Source organism: Atractosteus spatula, chromosome 5 (genome assembly GCF_055471065.1).
Source record: "Atractosteus spatula isolate fAtrSpa1 chromosome 5, fAtrSpa1.hap1, whole genome shotgun sequence".
Lineage (NCBI taxonomy): Eukaryota > Metazoa > Chordata > Actinopteri > Semionotiformes > Lepisosteidae > Atractosteus > Atractosteus spatula.
Genome location: NC_142710.1, coordinates 25,664,264 through 25,683,918, shown reverse-complemented (window position 1 = coordinate 25,683,918; position 19,655 = coordinate 25,664,264). Strand labels below are relative to the sequence as shown.

Genomic DNA, 19,655 nt, shown 5'->3' with positions numbered 1-19,655 from the left:
TTTAAATGTCTGTATATCAACAGACATTTTCCTGCTTTAGTTTGATTTTTGCTATAGTTTCCTGCTTTAGTTTGATTTTTGATCTTTTTATTGTGGGTTCACTGATTACTGTTAAGAGAAAGGATGGCCTGAGAAGCTATTTTACTATATCTAGGCAGATGGCATCTTTTAAATAGCATCTACTGAGTTGAAGCTATAATTGGTTTGGTTGAGCAAAAAATAGAGTATAACAGAAACAGGAATTGCAGTGGGGCTGTCCACCCTGCGAGTCTCTCCCCTGTACCTCCCTGTACCATCTGAAAAATGACTAGAGTCATTGTGAAATCTGCATTGCTATGTAACCAGCCTGCTTTGTGTTTGTCACGGGACCTTTGTAAAACTGGGTGGGATGTGTAATGATAGAGCACGCCTAGGCCTCATAGATCTAGGCAGATCATTATAAACAGCACTGTGAAAGACTGGACCTGCCTAAATTGCAAGACAGAGTGTGAAACAAAACTCATACACAAAGGGTGTAGGATTTAAAAGAGGCAAGCATTTTGGTTTGATTCAAGCCAGCATGTTCTTCACAGTAACGGGGAAGTCCAGGTTATTCAGATGAAGCCTGACTGCACTGTTCTGCCTATCAGTGTCCTTTTAGACTTTGCATCTAAATGTTTCAGGATCCAAAAGCAGCCTGATCAAAATCTTTATAATACAACTGGAATATTGCCAGTATAAATAATCTATTTCCCCATAGCGAAAGATGGTAAAACTGAGACAGCTGATCACCAGTACAGACAGGATGAACAGTAAAGAAGCTAGTGAAACCTTATTTCAAAGCAAAGAGGAATGCTATGCTATTAATTTATAATGACAGTTGACATTAAATATCCATTTGCACTTTAAAGAGGAAATCTGAATATAGTTATTTTCGCCTGTGGTGAGCTGCTGCAAGAATGCAGTGTAAATGCACAGTTTGCCTTTACCTCAATCCATTTAGGAAGCTGTGTAATCAGTGAAGTGTCAAAAACAGCTGATTACACTGCACCAGAGAAGCAGCTATTATCATTGCTGAGCTGCTGTGAACTCAGGCCCCCAGCGCTGGGGGACAGTGGAATTCTAGACACGCAAACAGAAACTAACACATTTTGTGAAATACCTACCTGAACAAGTATTGTTTCTTTCAAATCTGTCAGCTTCTACCCATGAACTAGATATATAATAAATGGTTCTTTTGCATGTAATGTTGTGGATTCTAGACACTGTTGCTTTCCTGAAATAAAAAAAACACCAACAGTCCAGTGTTTAGACCCCAAATTTTACATCCCATCCAGACAGTAATGTTTCTTCAGACTTTCTAACTTGTCAGCTTGCTCATTGCTGTCAGTCTGGATGAGCTTTTGTTGTTTCAGGTTATGCAGAAGGATATGTCACATAAAATAGAGATGAGCCTCATCTCAGGGCTTAAAATACTACAAGTGCCAAATGTCAGAAGCAGTCGGTCAAAGGATATTGCATTTGTATCAGGATTGGCGCCCACTGATTTATTAATTCAGAATTATGTGTTTCTCTGTATTCTAAATATGTTTCTCTGCTATTGTTTCTGAGTTCTAATTTCAGTGAAAGGAAGCAGTGTTGCTCCACGGATTCTGTATTTTCACATGGGCAGGCTGCCATTTAGGAAACTGGGAAGTCAGCCCTGTGTTGGCATATCCCATTGCATTTCTGTAGAAGTAAATAAGGTAGTATTCCCATTTGCGGTTGCCAAATGAGTATCACTCCCTGGGTTTGTTCTCTTGCACTCTGTGCTCAGTTGCTGTGTAATTTCCCAGACCTGTGAATTGGCTGTTTGAAATCAGGCTCCTCGTTGTTTGCACGCTTTTCATTCTGTCACCTGACTACACGCTCCAGCCGCAGGAAAGGGGAATCCCTCGTTCTTTCTCAAAGGGGAAATGCCTGTAAAGAAAGGTGAACTGTGTTAAAGCAGCAGTTAAGGAGGATTTGAGAAATTCTGTCTCAGTTGTGTAGAAAGCATTCTGTTTTTTTTATAAGCTGCCACTAATTGTCCGTGAAAGGTCACTGTTACCTCGTGTGAGAACATTAATGATATTAACATATATTTGGGGTTTGGCTCTATGCACTGCCACCTGCTGTGGTCTTTAAGATGTAAAGTCAAGCTCAACTTGAGCTGAAGCTCACTGCACAGAACGAACATATTGCAACAACTGATTGTTTTTTCCAATAAGGAGCCTGTTTTGTTACAGGAGCACCTGCTACACTTCTCACATGTGTGTACGTTTCAGGGTGAGATGAGGGAGAAAGCCAGGATGGTTATGTTTTTCTTTGTTTGTTCTAGTTCAGCATATAGCAAGGGTCTTCTCCATTTCGGACCTCAGTCCTACAATATTTCAAAATGAATCGTTTGAAAATAAAAGTCCAAGCATGGAAAATGCTAAGAGCAGTAAAACAAGAAAAAAGGAAGATGCCAATGAGAAAGTGTGTTAGGCATGTGTTGCAGTGGATTTAATCAATATAGTCATGACTATAATATAATTTGGGGTAAGCAACAGCTCCCCCATGACCCCTCTTAAGGAAGGTCTCTTCTTAATGAAATTAAGAGTCTCTGGTGTTACAATAGAGAAAAGAGATGAGCATGGAACCTCAGAGCTTTCCTTAATCAGCAAACGAGTTGAGCTATTGGGCAGACTGTGGTTTAGACGTTTAGATCAGCTAAAGCAAGCATCAGTGTCTTTTTAACAATATCTACTTTAAATATGGCAGACGGGGAAGACAGAAAATTGCTTTGATCACAGGTATACTGTAAAATTAGTAGATTATCCACTTGGCTTATTGTACAAAGAAAAAGTGCAGTGAATGCCTGAGGACTAGAAGGAATAAATACAACAATTTTAACTATTTTTTGCCAAAAACCAGCGAACAGTAGTTACCACTGAAAATTATTTTGATTGCAATTCAACTTTCATTGTATGTCTTAGAATTCTCTGCTAAACATTGCCATAGCAACATAACAATCAATAAAAGAATGGTTAAATATTGGAGCGGGCTCTGTATAAGAATAAATGGATTTGTACTTAGAATACGTTATGTGAAATAGTATGAAGATGAGTCTTAAAGTTGTTTCTATAACAGTTACTACAGAATAAATGTTGTCCATCACATTCAGCAGTGAAGGTCCTACAGTTCTGCAAGTTTGCTCTGTATTTTAAAAAAGAATATTAAAGAAATGAAAACCCCAAAGAGCAGTAAAATTTGATTAATAACACTGTATCATTCCTTGAGATGAAGAACAATTGATATATCAATTATATGGTGTTATACTAGTCTTCAGATATTGTCAGAGTTCTTTTCTGTTAATACAGGCATCTGACCTCTTAAATTGAGCATTTTCATTTAAAAGCTGAGTCCCCTCTTGCTCTCATGCCATAGGGATTATTTCTGCGTAAGCAGAAGGGCTGGCTGTGGTACATTGTAATGGAAGCATCTAAGCCATGATTGATGAGCGTGCAATCATTGATGAACACAGCACAAACACACATTCTCCATTAGTCTGGATAAAAACTCTGCAGACGTGTTCTTTTGTCTCTGTTGCTTGTAAGGCCTTTGAAGGGGCTGCCTCCACCCTACCAGCTCTCCCAGATGAATATATTGTGCTCTGTGACCTCTTCGCTTTTATCACTGCCCGCCCCTGTGGCACAAAGCAATAGACTGTGAAACAATCTAAGGGCCTTTCCAGGAAGTTTTTTTTAGCTTTGCAAATTAACATGGCATAAAATACTGCACAAAGGTTCCCATCCATCCATTATCAGTAGGCTGCTTATTTCTGGTACAGATCAGTTGTACCCAAAGCCCATAATGGGCACAAGGCAGGACCACAGCCTGTTTGAGACACAAAGATACTCCTAAAATCCACGCTTTGCAAATGTATAATAATTATAAGGACACCAATTCTAACTCTGTCACACTGGTTAATTGTTGAACTACCGAGCTTAGATGCTGTAGTAAATTTATCACATCACCATAGTATTTATTGACCTTTGAAAACAAACATGAATTAGAACCTCAAGTTTTTTTGGGGGGGAGGCAAAAAACAGAGACTGTTGTCTTTGATCATCATTGCTGATGATAACAGTACATATTTTTATTGCATCCATGTATAACACTTGCAGTACATATTCATTCATCATCAGCGAGCAGTGAAGCTGGTATTTGTCAGGGCGAGGCCAGAGCCCACCCCACACCCACAGGGAGCAAGGCAGGACTTGCCAAGGGGAGACCACACTCCTGGGGCACCAGATCAAGGGAGGAAGGGTTAATCTGGGAAAGCCTGGCAAACGTAGCCAGCACCTCTTTGTTTGCTGGAAAACGTATTGAAGGTCCATGCAAATGTGGGGACAAAATGCAAACTTCACGTGGAAAAATGCTGGAGGCCAGAGTCAAAACCGGGAACCTGTCATTGTGAGGCAGCAGCAATGACACCAAAGATATGGGGGGCAGAGCGGTGGCACTGTGGCTAAGGATCTGCCCCTGTGGCTGAAAGGTTGCCAGTTCAAATCCTGTGGCTGGCAGAGGAATCCTATTCTGTTGGGCCCCTGAGCAAGGCCCTTAACCCCAGCTGTTCCAGGGGTGCTGTATAAATGGCTGACCCTGCGCTCTCCCTCTCTGTGTGTCTCATGGAGAGCAAGCTGGGGTATGTGAAAAGACAAATTCCTAATACCAGAAATTGTATATGGCTAATGAAGTGATCTTATCTTATATCTCTCTCTTGGGCTTTTAAGAGGATGATTGTCTTCCACCATCGTCTCACCTAGTGAAAACAGAAGATCATAAGAGAGGTTACAAACAAGAGGCCATTCAGCTCACATATGGCTAGCGAATAATTTATTCAAGGTTCTCCTCCAAATATGATTTCTGCAAGAATCCAGGGTCAACAGCATAGCTGGGTAGCTAGTTCCATGCTCCCACAACCCTTTGCATAAGTATGAGCCACCTGTTTCACTTTTAAATGCAATTCCACATAGTATCCATTCATGTCTTCTGGAGGACAATAATATACACGGTCAATAGACTTTTTTTAATTTGGACATCCCGAGTAGAATGGGTTGGGTTGTTGGTCTGGTCCAAGACACAGTTTCTGCTTTTAAATTTATAACATGCATAAATTCAAATTACAGTAACCATAAAAAACGGGATTTAATTTCTGCCTGCATCTCTCATCTTTCTATCCACTTTCTTGCTCACACAGAACCTCCCTCAAAGGGTCTCATGTGCTTTGGATCCTGTTCTCATTAACTGTAGTTTTTGCAGTTTGTTCCAATCTGTTACATAAATCTTTTTATTTTACTTTTATCCTTTTGTTTTCTGCAATATTGTGCTTTTTTTTTCCTTTAGAAAACTGTAATAATGCCATTTCCCGTCTATTCAAATAAATGTTCAATAAAATACTTAAATTACATTGTTCTGTATATTTACACAATTTGGGTTATGTTAATGATGTTCTTTTTATGTTAAATTATTGTTTAAGAGAGCTGTATTACAATGCAGTACTGTAATTATTACCGCAATGATGGTATTCAATTTTGTTTATTTGATCTTTCCGTCTTTCGTTGCCGGCGCCTTTCGGACTAGTTCAGTTTCAAATCATAGCTCAGAGAAACTACATCCATCCATTTTCTAACCGCTTTATCCAATACAATTGAAGAAAAAAAAAATCCAGCATAACGACAGCGAGACATTCTGCTAATACTACGATTCCCAGAATCCTGTGTAAACAAGCTTCCGGGGAAACAAAACGGCGTAGGACCTCCCTCCCCCTACAGAGCTTCGGGATAGGTAGGAAGTCAGTGGGAGATGGGTTAAAAGAGTTCACCAGGGTAGGTTTGGGTGGATCTTAGTCGTTACTATCAACCTTTCCTTCAGAACGGAACTGAGTAAGTAAAGAGAGCTGAACTTGTGTTTTTGTCTGTGAGGTTTTCTTGCCTATGGTTTGAGACCGGAGGAGAGAGCTGGTTGCGTGCGAGATTGAGACGTTCGTGGCGTTTCGCACCAAGTACCGTGAAATAAAATCGCAGCTAGCGGAGGGGGTTGTTTCTGCGCTCCTTGGCTAGCGCACCGAGTAGTTGGATATACTGTACATGTTAATACATGTTGTTGGTAGCCCCCAGAGGCCCCGACTATTGAAGCTACTTCACTGCGCTTAATTGTTAGCTGTGATTTTCTTTGTTGAGAAAGTAGTTTAACTACGAATGAACAGTATCGTCGCAAGCTGTACTTACAGTTGTTGTTTCAAACTTTTAAAAGAGCACAGGGAATGATGAAAGAGAAGGCTCTCTGTACAGTCGAATAATACTATATCTTAAAATTACAGACAGCCAAGACCTTTTAAGTGCGTCGGTAGGTGCAGGGGTTTGTAGCATCCGAGCGCGGATATGTAGCCACGTTGTTGAAGTTTCACCTTGATTTTGTAAAAGTTCAATGTAAACAGTATGACGTTGTTTCCTGTACTGATTTAATGTTTTAAAGGTTTAATTGGTCGGCTTACTGAAGCTGCAATGGTCTTAAAGGTGATTGTAGCTATTGTATTTCCCTAGTTTGGTATTCAAATGCATTTATTAGCGCTCTACATCGTGTTAAAGAATGCATAAATATTGCGTTTGGCAGTAAGCTCAGTGGTCCTTTACACAATCAGTGTCTTTGTGCTTGTCAACCGGTGTTTTCCAATTATAAAAAAGGTTGAATACACGTGATCAGCTCTCGCAAAATTTGATCTCACTATCCGACACAGTTAGCATTTTTCTTTATTGCGTTTGCAGAAAAAGCCCTTATAAAATCAGCATATTGGTACAGGTTCGCCAGATTCAGACTTAATCATGAGAATGAATAGTAAGACACATATACGAACGATATTAGACAGGTTTTCTGTAACTTTCTCTGTAGATCTAAATTTGTTCACACCTGTAGTTTGCATTTAAAGTCTTTTCGTAACGGGGTAATGGATAGTTCTTCCGACGACAAGTCAAGCTGCTGGATGAGTCTTAAAATTTCACATTAGAGTGTTTTTGAAAGTCTGCATGTTGCCATCCGATCCTTCTGCTTTCTGAATTAAGGCAGTTCTCTTGTTATAAGACTTTGTTTCCCCTTTTAGGGGTGTTGGGGCTACTTTTACTTACTGTGGCTTGAGAACATCAGGAGCAGTGAAGTCCCACTGTTAGGTTTGGAATAAAAGGTATGCCCGTAGCAAAGTGTATTTGCACCCATCACGGGACAAGATGTTTTAGGGTCCTCCAAATGCACTCTCCTGCTGGCAAATGAGGTCTGCGTGGCACCAAAGCTGAAACAGAAAGATATTTTTGAGAACTTTCACTGTCTGAAGGGGGAATAGCACATCCCACGCTATATTCAATGAAGGCAGTTTTATATGCTCATGGTGAACTGTGCTCATGTATGCTGTGAATGGAATTACTTGTTGTCCAAAGAAATGTGTTATTTGATACATTTAGATGCAGTACTTAAACATAAATGGCCTTTTAAAGCAGTGAAACCTAAGAATGTCACTATCTTTGTGACATTATACAAATCTCATGAGGTCGGGATCTTGACTGAGACTGTGTTATGAGCTTGCCACCTCATATTCAGTGCATCTCTGGCCATTGGCAGGAATGCAATTAAAGCTGTGCCACATCAGTGTTATCTATTTTAGGGCCTCAAGGATCTTGTATAAATAATACTAATGAAGGAGGCAAACATATGAGCTGATTCATAAATATTTAAAGACTTCCTTTTGGCCTTTGCAAAAGAAGCCACAGTTGGTAGAACATGAAAATATTCAAACTTGCTCACAATGCGAGTCTTAGTGTCGTGGTATCTGCCGTCGCCTCTTTCATCAAGTACTGGTATTCCAAAAGCAGGCCGACTTTAAATTTTAGAAGGACAACTTTGTCTTCATTTCATCCCTCTGTATGTTGTCATCGTGTTTTTTTTTTGCAAAGTGTTGTGGAATGCAGCTTAAAATTACAAAATAGTTTTGTTCTCATTGTGAAAGATATGTACTACCCTGTGGTTTCTCAGTCAGGTCTTGAGACCTTTCCACCCACTCCTGCCCTTTTCTGCAGACACCGGTCTGAAAGAGACTGACTTCAGAAGAACTCAAAATGATGCATGTTTCATTCGAAGGGCTTGTTCCACTGGAGTGCAGTACCGCAAAAAAGTGCAAGTCATGAGTCTTCTGTTTGTACACCTCTGGAAAGGAGAACCAGCTCTTAACAGTGCTTTTTGTGTCTTATCTGTGTTATACTTCAGTGGAATGCTTGTTGTCATTGTGCATTTCAAGGCTTGCTCTTTATCTTCATTTGCAACTAATTGGGATAAAAAAAATGAGACTTAGACATTTATCTGTGATGTTAGGTAAAACCTAAGGCATTTGTTGGATGTAACCATGTCATCATTTGACTTCTTCATATTCTACCTGCATGTAATGCTTTGCATTTGCCACTATTGAATGTGCTTTTCCTGTTTCTTGCCTAGTTCTTATTAATATATTGAAGTTCACTTGCATTTCCTTTCCTGTGTTGATTGGCTTGCTGCTTACCCTCATTATCTGATATGACTCGATTACTCTTCTAAACCTATGAAACAGATACCTTGTGTACCCCACAAATAATGTCACCTCATTTTGAGGTTTCTCAATATATTATGCTTATTAGAGTCCCTAAGCTTTTCGTTTGAGAATGATTCTTCTATAGGAAACGTTTTAAAAGCTCTTTGGAAATCTAAATGTACAATCATACAATATTGGTATCCTATATTAGTTAAAAATGTAACATTGTAGTACAACAGGGTCTGTTATATGGACAAGGCTTAATTTGAGTTGCAGGGGGATTTTAAAATATTTGTGGATATTTGTTAATCGTGCACAAGACATGCAGAATTGTGAAAAAGTAATGATGTACCTTTATTATTAATTTGGGAAATCCAGAGTAGACCTATTTAAGACCATTCCAGTAAATTCTTAACCAGACATTTTGCTGCAAAATATATTACATTAATTAAGTATTCATACATTCATTGCAAGCAGTAAAATATTAAAATCAGTAGATGAATCTTCGTCTACAGCTGTTGCGTAGAATCAGACTTAGTTGCCTAAGCCTTTGAGACTAAAATATGTCTCTCAAAAAGGCTTAGTCTATGCAATCCACCTGGCAACAGTGTTTCCTTTAAACTCTGTCTGTGCCTTGTGTTTGTCATTATATTGTTTATAACTGAACATTTGGCTTAAATTTATTATCTTGCAGGACATTGGAATCTCCTGTAAAGTTTTAAATTCTAGCATCATTAACCAACACTTGCATATTTATTTACAAAAGCAAATTGGTTACATATTTGTCTTTATGCACAAGTTTGTGTTTGCTTTATTCAGTGTGGAAGTCTAAGAAAAGAGACTAAAAATGAAACTGGGTCTTCAAAAGTAAGATGCTCAGTGTTGTGCTCTATGGTTCTGAATCCTGGAAGGTGACCAACACCATCTCGGAGGAGATGACGTCTAACACCTTTCAGAGCAAGTGCCTATGACAGAAAAAGATGTACTGGCCAAACTGGAATGACCATCTGCAACGAAGGCTTTTAGACCTCGGGCCACTCACTACAGTGATCACAGAGGAAGATGGAAGTGGCCAGATCATGTCTTGTAAATGCCCCTCTGACTCTCTGCCACTAGCAGCGCTACGCTGGACGCCACAAGGGAAAACAAGAGGCAGACCCAAGGAGACATGGCAGTGCACAGTGGAGAGGGGACTCAAGTGTCATAAATTCGCCTAGGAAATGGCACCAAGAACAGCAGCAGGTCCCATGCAGCTGCCTCATGTGTCAGAGGCGGCACAGTAGAGCCCTGCTCAGATGTCAAGTCATCGTCCAGGTGTTGTGGGTTGGAGCCTTACTGTGACCAGGGTTCCCTGAGCTCCAGCACACACCTCGCCTCCATTCCGCTCTGAACCTCTGGTACCTGCTGTGTTTCCTGCGATGTGTTAAGACAAGTGTGTTGGTGGTTTCTGTGGGCAGGCACGGGGTTCATAGCTGTGAGCCGAGATGTGAAACACCAAATCGGATGGGTGTAACAAAAAAATTTTTGATTTTATGTGTGCTACCGTACACTATATATAAATATTTTGGTATTAGAAGCCATCTTGTGTGGAAGTTCATGGAAACTACTGAACCGAAATCATAGCATCGTGCTTTGTATATGAGACAAAGACAATTAAATATCCCTTGCTATATTTATATTAATCAAGTAATTTGCATTCCAGGTTCTACTTCCTAAAACAGAACAGCATAGCATTTCCTAAAATGATGAGGGTAACGCTGAGAGATAGCAGGGGCTTGTCCATGTAAATCCTGCCAAAGTTAGCAATGAGATAGGGAGTGAGGAAGGAGACAGGGTGTTGAAGGATGCTACCTTTTAAAATAGCTGACTCTCTGCTTAGTTTAGCAATTATTAAATGTGGTGTTACTATGTTTTAACAGCCCTTCTCTATTTAGAAGAAGTGTTCAGCCACATTGTTGGTACAGCGCACCTTAAATGGCATTCCACCCTCCCAGAGCTCTTGTCCCAGGCTCCAGAGCAGGTTGTGCGGTGTGCTGTCCTGCCCACTCCCTCCCTGGTGTTGCTGCGTTCTCTGGTTGTGAAGAACTCAGGACTTGGAGAACAAAAGCTGCGACGCATGCCTCTACATACAGTTCTTTCTGTTTTTTAATATCAACTCATATTGAGAGCTGTGGAAGTGGCATGCAATTATTTGCACACCTCGATTCACATTCTGTACTGCCGTTAAAAAAAATTCACTCTGTGATTTTGAGAGAAGCACAATTCACTGTACTGTAGTATAGGACTTGAGTTAGGTCAGCGTTTATTTGCCTCCTTTGTGTCATGGCTGTGTGAAAGGTAAGGACTGACATGAAATTCCAGTGGTTTTTGGTGTTGCTCTTTATTTGTATACTCAGCAATGTGCTGTTTTACTGTTATCCCTTGACTAGATTCTGGCAGTTAGTCTAGAAATTACCAGGTGATTTGACAAATCATAGTGCTGATTAAGGTGTTTTCAGGATCCGGTAAACTTGTTTTCTTGATAGTTCATTCAGTTTACCCACTTACAGCCCACGTTAAAAGAGCAATGATTCCAGTTAACCGCTGCTGGGTTACTGGATCACTCCAGTTACTGAAAATATACTGGTGAGGAAACGTTTTACCAAGAACGACATTCACATTGGTGTACGCTGTCTACTGTATTTGTGTGTATTGAAGTTCAGCCATTTTCTAGTTGAACTTTTTGAGTCCCTGATAAGTAAGGTATTTGTGGACGTTGGGCGATAGTCTTTAAGTGGTAGTTTAGAGACTTAGAGGTATCTGCCTATCTGCCAGGTAGGCAAAGTAATGTGCTGTTGGACTGACTCTCCATCCCACAGTGTTACAGGAAGAAATGAAGGAGGGTTACAGTAACTGCCTTTGTAGATCATATTCTACATTTACTGTAAATTAATCATTTTCAGTTTCACAAAAGAGTATAAATACAAATACAGTGGCAGTGCTATGTTTTTTTGGCCCTATACAACTAATCATTTGGTGAATGTTTTATAAAACAAGTAAACTGATCTTTTTAATAGATTAAATTCACCTCAAACATAGACACATTTTTACTTTACTGAAGCTGGTGGTCATGACTGTTTCTGTGGTTGCAACTTGAGGCTAGTTGTTTAAAAATCGTGAGGAATAAGACTGGGATTCAGTGCTGCAGAATACATTACATCAGCATCTTCCATTCAGCAATTATGTCAATGAGTTCACTCTTTGTAGGTCTAAACTGTACTTCAACAAAGGTGCTTAACTGTATTCTGTGCAGCCACCTACACTAGAACCTTGTATTTGAGGAGTTAGTCTACTGTTACTCAAGGCAAGGAGGAACTCTGAGGATCCTTTCTTATGCTTGCCACCTGAATGCAGAACCCTGACATCTGTTTAGACTTAATAGTAACTTAATTGTAAATATTTAAAACACCTTTGGACCATTCTCTTCCTGCCATGTGAAACTTAATCATTTGAGCACTGAATTGAAGTCTTTCTCACCTTCTGTCCTTCAAAAACACTATTCCATTCTTGTGTTCAGAGATCATCCTTCACAGTCATTCATTACTTCATACAGCTGTACTAAACTTTTAAAAAAGTTGAAAATCATTTCAAACACTAGACTGTGCATGTGATGTTGAAGTAAGTGGGAATTCTTTCAAACAGCTTCAACACGGTATCTCTGCATTTAGTCCCTCTACAATTTCCATAAGCTTCCTGTCCTCGTGCATAATTAAAACATCACGGTGGTAACCCAGAGCTCTTCTAGATGGCTGAGCCTCTCTGCCATCTTGGAAAGAGACTGAACACTGATATTTCATGATACACAGTGTGGAATGTTATAAGACTACCATAAACTGTTTTTTCTTTTGTTGTTGTTTTCTTGAAAGAGAAAATAAAAGGCCTCAAAGCATCCAATTCCCTGGAGACAACTAAGAGATATTGCAAGGATACTCTGATGCCCAGCTTCACTGCTCGCAGGAAGGGAGAGAGAATGAGATAAATGTTCAGAACGAACTGGAGGTGGAGATCTCTAGTTGTTGTGTGAACACTGTGTTCCTGCTGGTTAAATCTTATCTTTTAGTTGCTAGCTGTGACAAAGTACCTTTTGGTAAGTGTTCTAGGTGCATTATTCCAATCTCCAGCCGAAAACGACTTCCTGTCTAGTTATTTTCTAAGTGGGTCATAGTTTCGGCCAGGTAATTGGGAATCCAATGTATGGATTGGGGAGACCATTGGCCTGGTGTGCAGTGAGATGACATGTCATATTTAGCAAAAAAATCATGGTCAAGAGAGTTAGGGGCTAGGAAGGTGATAGAAGACCTTCTGTGGCACAGTGCAAGACCACTGGCTTCCCAAAGCCAGACATCAGAGCACGCTGATCCATTTGACATGTTCCAGCTGAGCCTTTAATTACTTCATGGACACTTCATTCAAACAGTATTCCCTTTACTTGTACTAAATATTTTGGCTTTAGGAATATGGAAGTTGCAAGATACCTATTGCATTTTGTAAGAAACTTAAAATATGCAGCTGTTAGGGATCATTTTCTTAAAGGGTCTTGGGGGGAGTGTTGGTGGGGAAAAAGTGTAAAGGTAATCCACGGCACAGGTGTCTTGGGTTCGAATTTGGATTGTGTTACTACTGGACTGTGGCTGAGATTCCTGGAGTGGCAGAGCACAGCTAGGAGAGCTAGGTGTCAGCAGGGGTAACTTTGGGATTAAGCCGGTGTCACACTACGACTTTTCCTAGGATTTTCAGTCGTAGCCTTCATTTACATAATCCTAAGAAAATCACAGAGAGTTGTAGAATCGCAGCGCGCCCGTTACCATCAGTTGTGTAGTGTGCCACCCCCAGCGACTCAGTTATAGCACTCTTTATAGCCTCTACAACTCTCTGCGACTCGCTACGATAATATCAAACTGGTTTGATTTTTTTTTTGTAGCGAGTTGCAAGTTGTAGGGGTGGGCAGTGAGCCTGATGTGTACTTGTGAGATGTGCCCAATATATTCCATGTTCTAACGCAATACTAATTTGCTTACAATGTTTGTTTTAAAGGTGTTTTATATTTTTAACTGTTTTCTGAAGATGTTTATTTATGGAAAACAATGCCTGTGTTACATTTTTCAAGATGTTTATGTGCTTGTTCTCCATGTTGTTGGTTACTTTCATGTGGTGCTCCTCTTGTGCTCCACGTTGATTGGCTGCCAAAATGAGGCGACCTCGCGGTACTTTCATGGCGCAGTATGAGATTTGGAACCATGATGGAAAGTCGTAAGGGACTCATGTAATTACTCACCCCCTATGATTCCTAGTTGTATAATTTGACACCCTCTAGGACAGAAAAGGCAGCGAGATTCAGCAACTGCAGTCGTTAAATTTGACATGCGCGCCGACTAGAAGTCGTGTCGAGTCCTGTAGTTTGACGCCGACTTTAGTTGACGAAGTCTCTCTTAGATGGCCTGTGGTCCCCAGCCAATACACTGTGTGTCCTGGGAGTGAAAAGAAACAACCCTTAAATGAAAAATACAAAGCCTTCTATAGTGATGAGCTGAAAATGTGAAACGCATAACTTTGAAATACAAAACAATTGTGTAATTCTTGAAATGACTACAGCAGAGAGCTTGCAGAATGAATTCTGCTTTTTGATTTGTTTTTGCCTCAGTTCCTAATAATACAATCCCCATCATTTCAAAAGCTGAGCTATTATACTTTGCACATGAACTATAAAGTATTCTGCCTCAAGTTTCAACGGGCATAATGTTGCTATTGTTTGCTGACTACATTGTTCCTAGCTAGCTGCAACAACCTCCTATTACTGCCTTTGTGCTGTTTTATAGCCTGGCAACTTGGATGCCAGCTGAGGACAAAGCTGTCTTTACACGGGGGAATGAATGCAGATGTGCTCCGTGTCAGTAGAGGCTTTGGCTTAAGGCTGGAATGGGTATCAGCTGCAGGCCAGAGCCTGTGGGCTGAATCCCCAGCATCGCTCCACCCTCTTATGTGTATAATTTGGGTTTGTCCATTCTCTGGGCTTTCAGGTCAGCAGTACTCACTTTTACTTTAGGAACTCTATCCTGCAGGTTTTAGTGGTTGAAGAGTGTTAATTCTCACAAAGCTAGATAATGTATTTATCGCGGTTGTACAGGCCCAGAAAACAATGTAGCTATAGGTCCTTGCTGTTGTGATCCTGTACTGATCATGATTGTTCTGACCTGTTTTGGCTTGGGTTTTACTCTTTTGTTATATATCAACCAAATGCAGAGGGTTCCTGTAGTTTTTTTATTCTTTTCTTGTCAGTGCTGTAAATGTTCAGTCTTTTCATAGGTTACATTCTGTTGTATTACAAACCTTCTAATGGGATTTTTGCTTCTCTGTGTATGGTTGCCATGTTAGCATGCCTAAGCTGGCATTTATAGCATGGGTAGTGCTGGTTACAGCATTGCCATGGGACTCGTGCTGCAGTAGTGGTTAAAATTGCCCTTTACTGTATGCATTACGTTGATAAGGTTTTGATGAGGAGGAGCAGAACAGCGTCTGTGACTTATCAAAGGCCATCTTCAGACAGCTGCTATATTGAGGGCTTCCTGCTGTGTTGTCTCATATGAACTGGAAAGGCTGCCTCATGCCTGTTTCACACACTGACACCTTTTTTCAGTTTGTAAACAGTTGACTTTAATGGTGCAAAGGCCAGACCTGAAATGCAAAATCCAGCATCTTAATATCGGGTCACTGTTTTAAAATATTTTTGTTCGGTAGGATGCACTAGTAGGTTTTCTCTGTCAGCAGATTTTACAACAAATACAAAGTGCAGGAAGAGCCAAAGAAAAAAAAAATAGGAAACTGTTAGGAACAGCACTAGTCTGAGCTGTAGATTAGAAGCAGGAGGGACTGCTGGTGATTGGAAAGTGTGAGAGAAACTGAGTCAGAGGACCATGGAGTTTATCTAACCTGAGAGGGGTAGTTCAGTCCATTCTAGTGCAGGTCTTTGGTGTAGCTGGGTCCTTGTGTACACAATTGAATGATAAAATAAGACAGACCTAGAATGGTGTAGACTTGAAGGTCTGCTGTTTTGCTAGCCCTGTTATATAGGAGTTAAATGTTTTGGATCTGTGACTTTTTTTAACTTTTGCAATTAATGAAAATGTTTCTGATTTCAGACTGGTTCTGAAGATGAAGCCAGACTGTTCACATTGTCAAGCCCAATCAAACCTTTACCTGCACCCTTAAGTATATAACTGAATCAAATATTGACTTATTTTAACAGAAGTGTTGTGACTGCAGTGTGAGATGGGTTTCTGTCATTTTCCTGTTTGCATGCCTTTTCTTACTTTGGCTCACTAATAAAGTGTGTTTATTCTGGAATGATTCCTGTGTGGTGTGTTAGTTCTGGATGAGGAAAAAAGCACAATCAACTCCAAATGCCCATCTTCACAAAGGCACCAGTCATGTTCCAGAAATTGGAAGTGAGAGGACTGGTTTGAGATGAGTTTTGGAAGGGAAGTTTCGTCCAGTAAATGCAACAGTCTTGCCTTTTGTTTAAGTCTACCTGTTGTAGCATACTAGGTTAAATGAAAGGTACAGTGCAAACCTGCCCTCTCCATTTTAACATTTTCAAGGGAGTACAGGTAGTGATTAAAAAAAATGAAAACATCTAAGTAAGGAGGGACACCAAAAATATTGAAAGCATGGCCTTAAACATAAGTAGTTTCATGCATTGCTTAAGCAAGTAACATTCCAGCATTTTTAAGGTTGTATGTAATAATGCTATACAGGCCTGGTTGCCCATTATTACGGCTTGCAGGGTGGTAAGAGGAGCCCTCAGTGATATTCAGACAGGGGTGATTGATGGGGAGCATTTGACTGGAGCATTATGGACCAAGATAGCTCAACTTGCTGATGTTTCAGAAGCAGCAGTATCTAAGTTGATGTCTTTATGGAGATTCAAGGCAAAGACACCATCAGAAAAGGGAAACGGTGGGCGTACAGTAAGTGCATATCCCAGAGTGGTGATATGCCTTAAATGGAAGTGCAAGGCGAAACAGGCAAGCTACTTCCAATCAAATTTGGCTGCAGTTTTCAGGTGGGGTAGCTGGTTTCATGGAGAGTGAATTTTGACAGTTGGTTTGCAATGCTCCAACCACTTCTCACACCTGGCTATGCACCATGTGAGTCCGAAGAGCACAGGCTGCGGTCAGCATAATCATCCTTCACCATATTCTCAACAAACAAGTGCACGTATGGCACCGACCTAAAGACGTTTCAACAGTGAGGGGTCATGGTGCTGCCACAACATTGTGGGGTGCATTTTCCTGGGATGGTTTTGGTGAACTCATTTCCCGTAAAAGGCAATGGTACCGAGGGATCGTCTTCGTCCCCATGGTGCAGAATTTCTTTCCTGCCAGCAGAGGTGGGGTGTCTTTCAGGATGAGCATGCCCTCATCCTCAGAGCATGTGAGGTCACCCAATGGTTTGATGAGCATGACAGTGAGGTTTTCCATGTGTCACGGCCTTATTAGTCACCTGGTCTAGAGCCAATCGAGCATTGATGGGATATTGTAGAGCGAACCCTGAGACAAGTTTTTCCACCACCATCCACCAGACGGGAGTTGTTTGACTTTCCCGTGAACGAATGGTGCCACATCCCTCCTGCGGTTTTCCAGACAGTGGTAGACTCTATGCCATCTGACGTGTTGGTCGCACGTGCTCAGTTCCCTATTGAGCGATGTTACTCCGGTGTTTCCATGTCCAGAGCCTATACCTCTAAACGTAGCTTCTGCCTGTAGCAGTACATTTCAAATTTGTATCTTGATATGTAGCTCGGCAATCTGTTGGAATCTGTATGTTTCCAGGAGACAAGAGGTGCAGATGGTACAGTTTGTAAAGAAAATGCTGTGCAGGAAACAGCCCGCCCATTAAATATTTTCAGCACAGGAAAATTGTGACATTTTTAGATGAAATGTTTGTAAGACTATTTTCTTTACTCTGGGTACCGACAGTTGTGGCAAACCACAGAATCAGAGTACACATACCTTGCACCAAGGAAGCTGCTCAGTTCACTGTTGTCTCTACAGTATGCTCCTTTCTACCTGACTACATGGATCTCTGGTCCTAGGAGAGCTAGTCATATGGAGTAAGAACTGATGTTTTCTTGTGCAGTCCCAAGACCACTATCGTTTAGAAATAAAACACTTGCAGGACATTAGTTCTCTCTGCTCTCTTTAAACTTTGCTCATACTGTTATTGTTTCAGCAGCGTGGGGGTTGGGATTTCAAAAGGATTGCATTATGTACGAACAATAAAGAAGATTTTCAAAAAATCGTCAAGAGTTGATCTTACAGATTTGTAAAGGTTGGGGAGGTACACAGCAGTGCTGTACAGCACAAGTACAGTTCCTCCTTCCTCTGCGGTCTGTTCTCACTGCTGCTTCCCAGAGGTACTGTACCAGTCATGTTACAGTTAGAACTGAGACAGAAGACAGGTCTTAAACTTGCTTTAAAACAGGTGTTTCATCCAATTTATTTTTTACTCTGGTTTTTTAGTGTACCAGAATGTCATATTGATTGTAAAGTACTGAGTAAATTTTTGTAAGTCTTGTTTAACATTAAGAGTGAGCCTCTGGTGCTCTCAGTATTGGATTTAGAATTAGAGTATAGAACTGGACGCAGTCAATATGTTCTGTCATGTTCTACATACTCCACTGCAGTGATTGCAAAAGTTGTTTTTCCAGCTTCCATTAGGCCTTGTGTGGGATGGTAAAGCCCTGCAGCTAATAATTTTAATGTTTGTTGAACTCCAGCTTCCAGTAACTCCTGGCAGTGTGCTGGGGGAGAAGAGGAAGTGTAGCTGTGCTCGTGTGCGTTTCCCATCAGGCATGATCACTGTAACAATGAGCTGCTCCATGCTCTTTGTGTCACAAAAGCACTGGGAAAAAGAGAACGTGGAACCCGCCAAAGTTGTGTAGCCTCTTCATTGGCTTCCTTTCAGAATTGTGGGTAAAAAAAAACAAGTCATGACACTTCAGAGAAGTGCGCTGCTGTACTGTAAGTCCTGACTCTGAGACAGTAATCAATTCATCTGGCAATTAGGATACCAGATTAGGTATAATGGAGATGATTGAAACTGAAAATGAGAAAATTATAGCCCTGATTCTGCTTTTGTTAGATTTAGTTTGAGTTCACCTTTTTTTATAATTTTCCACATTGTCTCTATAAATTGTTTTTCCTTTTACACTGTTTCTAGGAAGAAGTTGGAATTGTTCCTTCATTCTTCTGAGGTCTGTACTGGTTTATACAGTGGCTTCTTTTACTGCGAATTGTGTAGGGGTTGTAACAATTTCCTCATGCTTTATTACTGGACTTTTGACTCCTGCCATTATAAATGTACAGTGTGAAGGAGCTGCAAGACTGCATACAAAGGGAGCCCATTTGTATTCTCGGTGGAAAAAGCATAACAGGCAAACTTGTGAAGAGGAACAGTAACTAGGACTGCTTTGAGAGAGGCTATTATTAATATTTGCAATATGCGCTACCGACCTTGTCACACCAACCTAAACAGCTCAATTTTTTTATGTAATGTCCTTGATCTGGATTACACTGTGCTCAAGGCTCAGAGTTTCTGACATTTGGTTGCAATGAACAGAACTTGGGTTTGAGTTCTCTATAAATACCTCTCTTGCATATGCTTTACCCATGCATTTCTCACATTAAATGTATTTTTCCCGCTTTTACTTGGTTTTAGACAATCTGAATGTCAGATTAGCCTGGATATGACCCGGAAAGTGCGAGAATCAGTGGGTGTCTCTACTTTTTAACTAGAATAACACATTGCTTTAGGAAATTAAAGCATATTGCTTTAACATTAAAATCCATATGGTATCTTGAATCCTGCTTTGAATGTTGCAAATTCGGTGCTTTGTATTATCATATCAGTTTTGAAGAGGAAAGCAAACAAGTCTTATCTGGGAAATGTCTTCATTTTGCATTTGTGCAAGCATTAAAACTGGTCTGTGCTGCGGAACTGAATGTTTCTTTAATTTTACAAG

The 19,655-nt window shown here is 40.5% G+C and overlaps 1 protein-coding gene across 5 annotated transcripts in view; it reads left to right on the top strand.

The window, feature by feature from the left end:
* The first annotated feature begins 5,825 nt into the window (after positions 1-5,825).
* The window catches only part of plekha1b (pleckstrin homology domain containing A1b), a 40,521-nt gene continuing 26,691 nt past the window's right edge, over positions 5,826-19,655 (top strand). For 4 of the 5 annotated variants that reach the window (XM_088917923.1, XM_088917926.1, XM_088917925.1 and 1 more), the window contains exon 1: positions 5,826-5,930. The gene's annotated coding sequence lies outside the window, so the exon portion shown is untranslated. Of the gene's footprint in view, positions 5,931-18,853; positions 18,888-19,655 lie in introns of those variants that run through there. The other variant, XM_088917924.1, reaches the window with a different exon arrangement.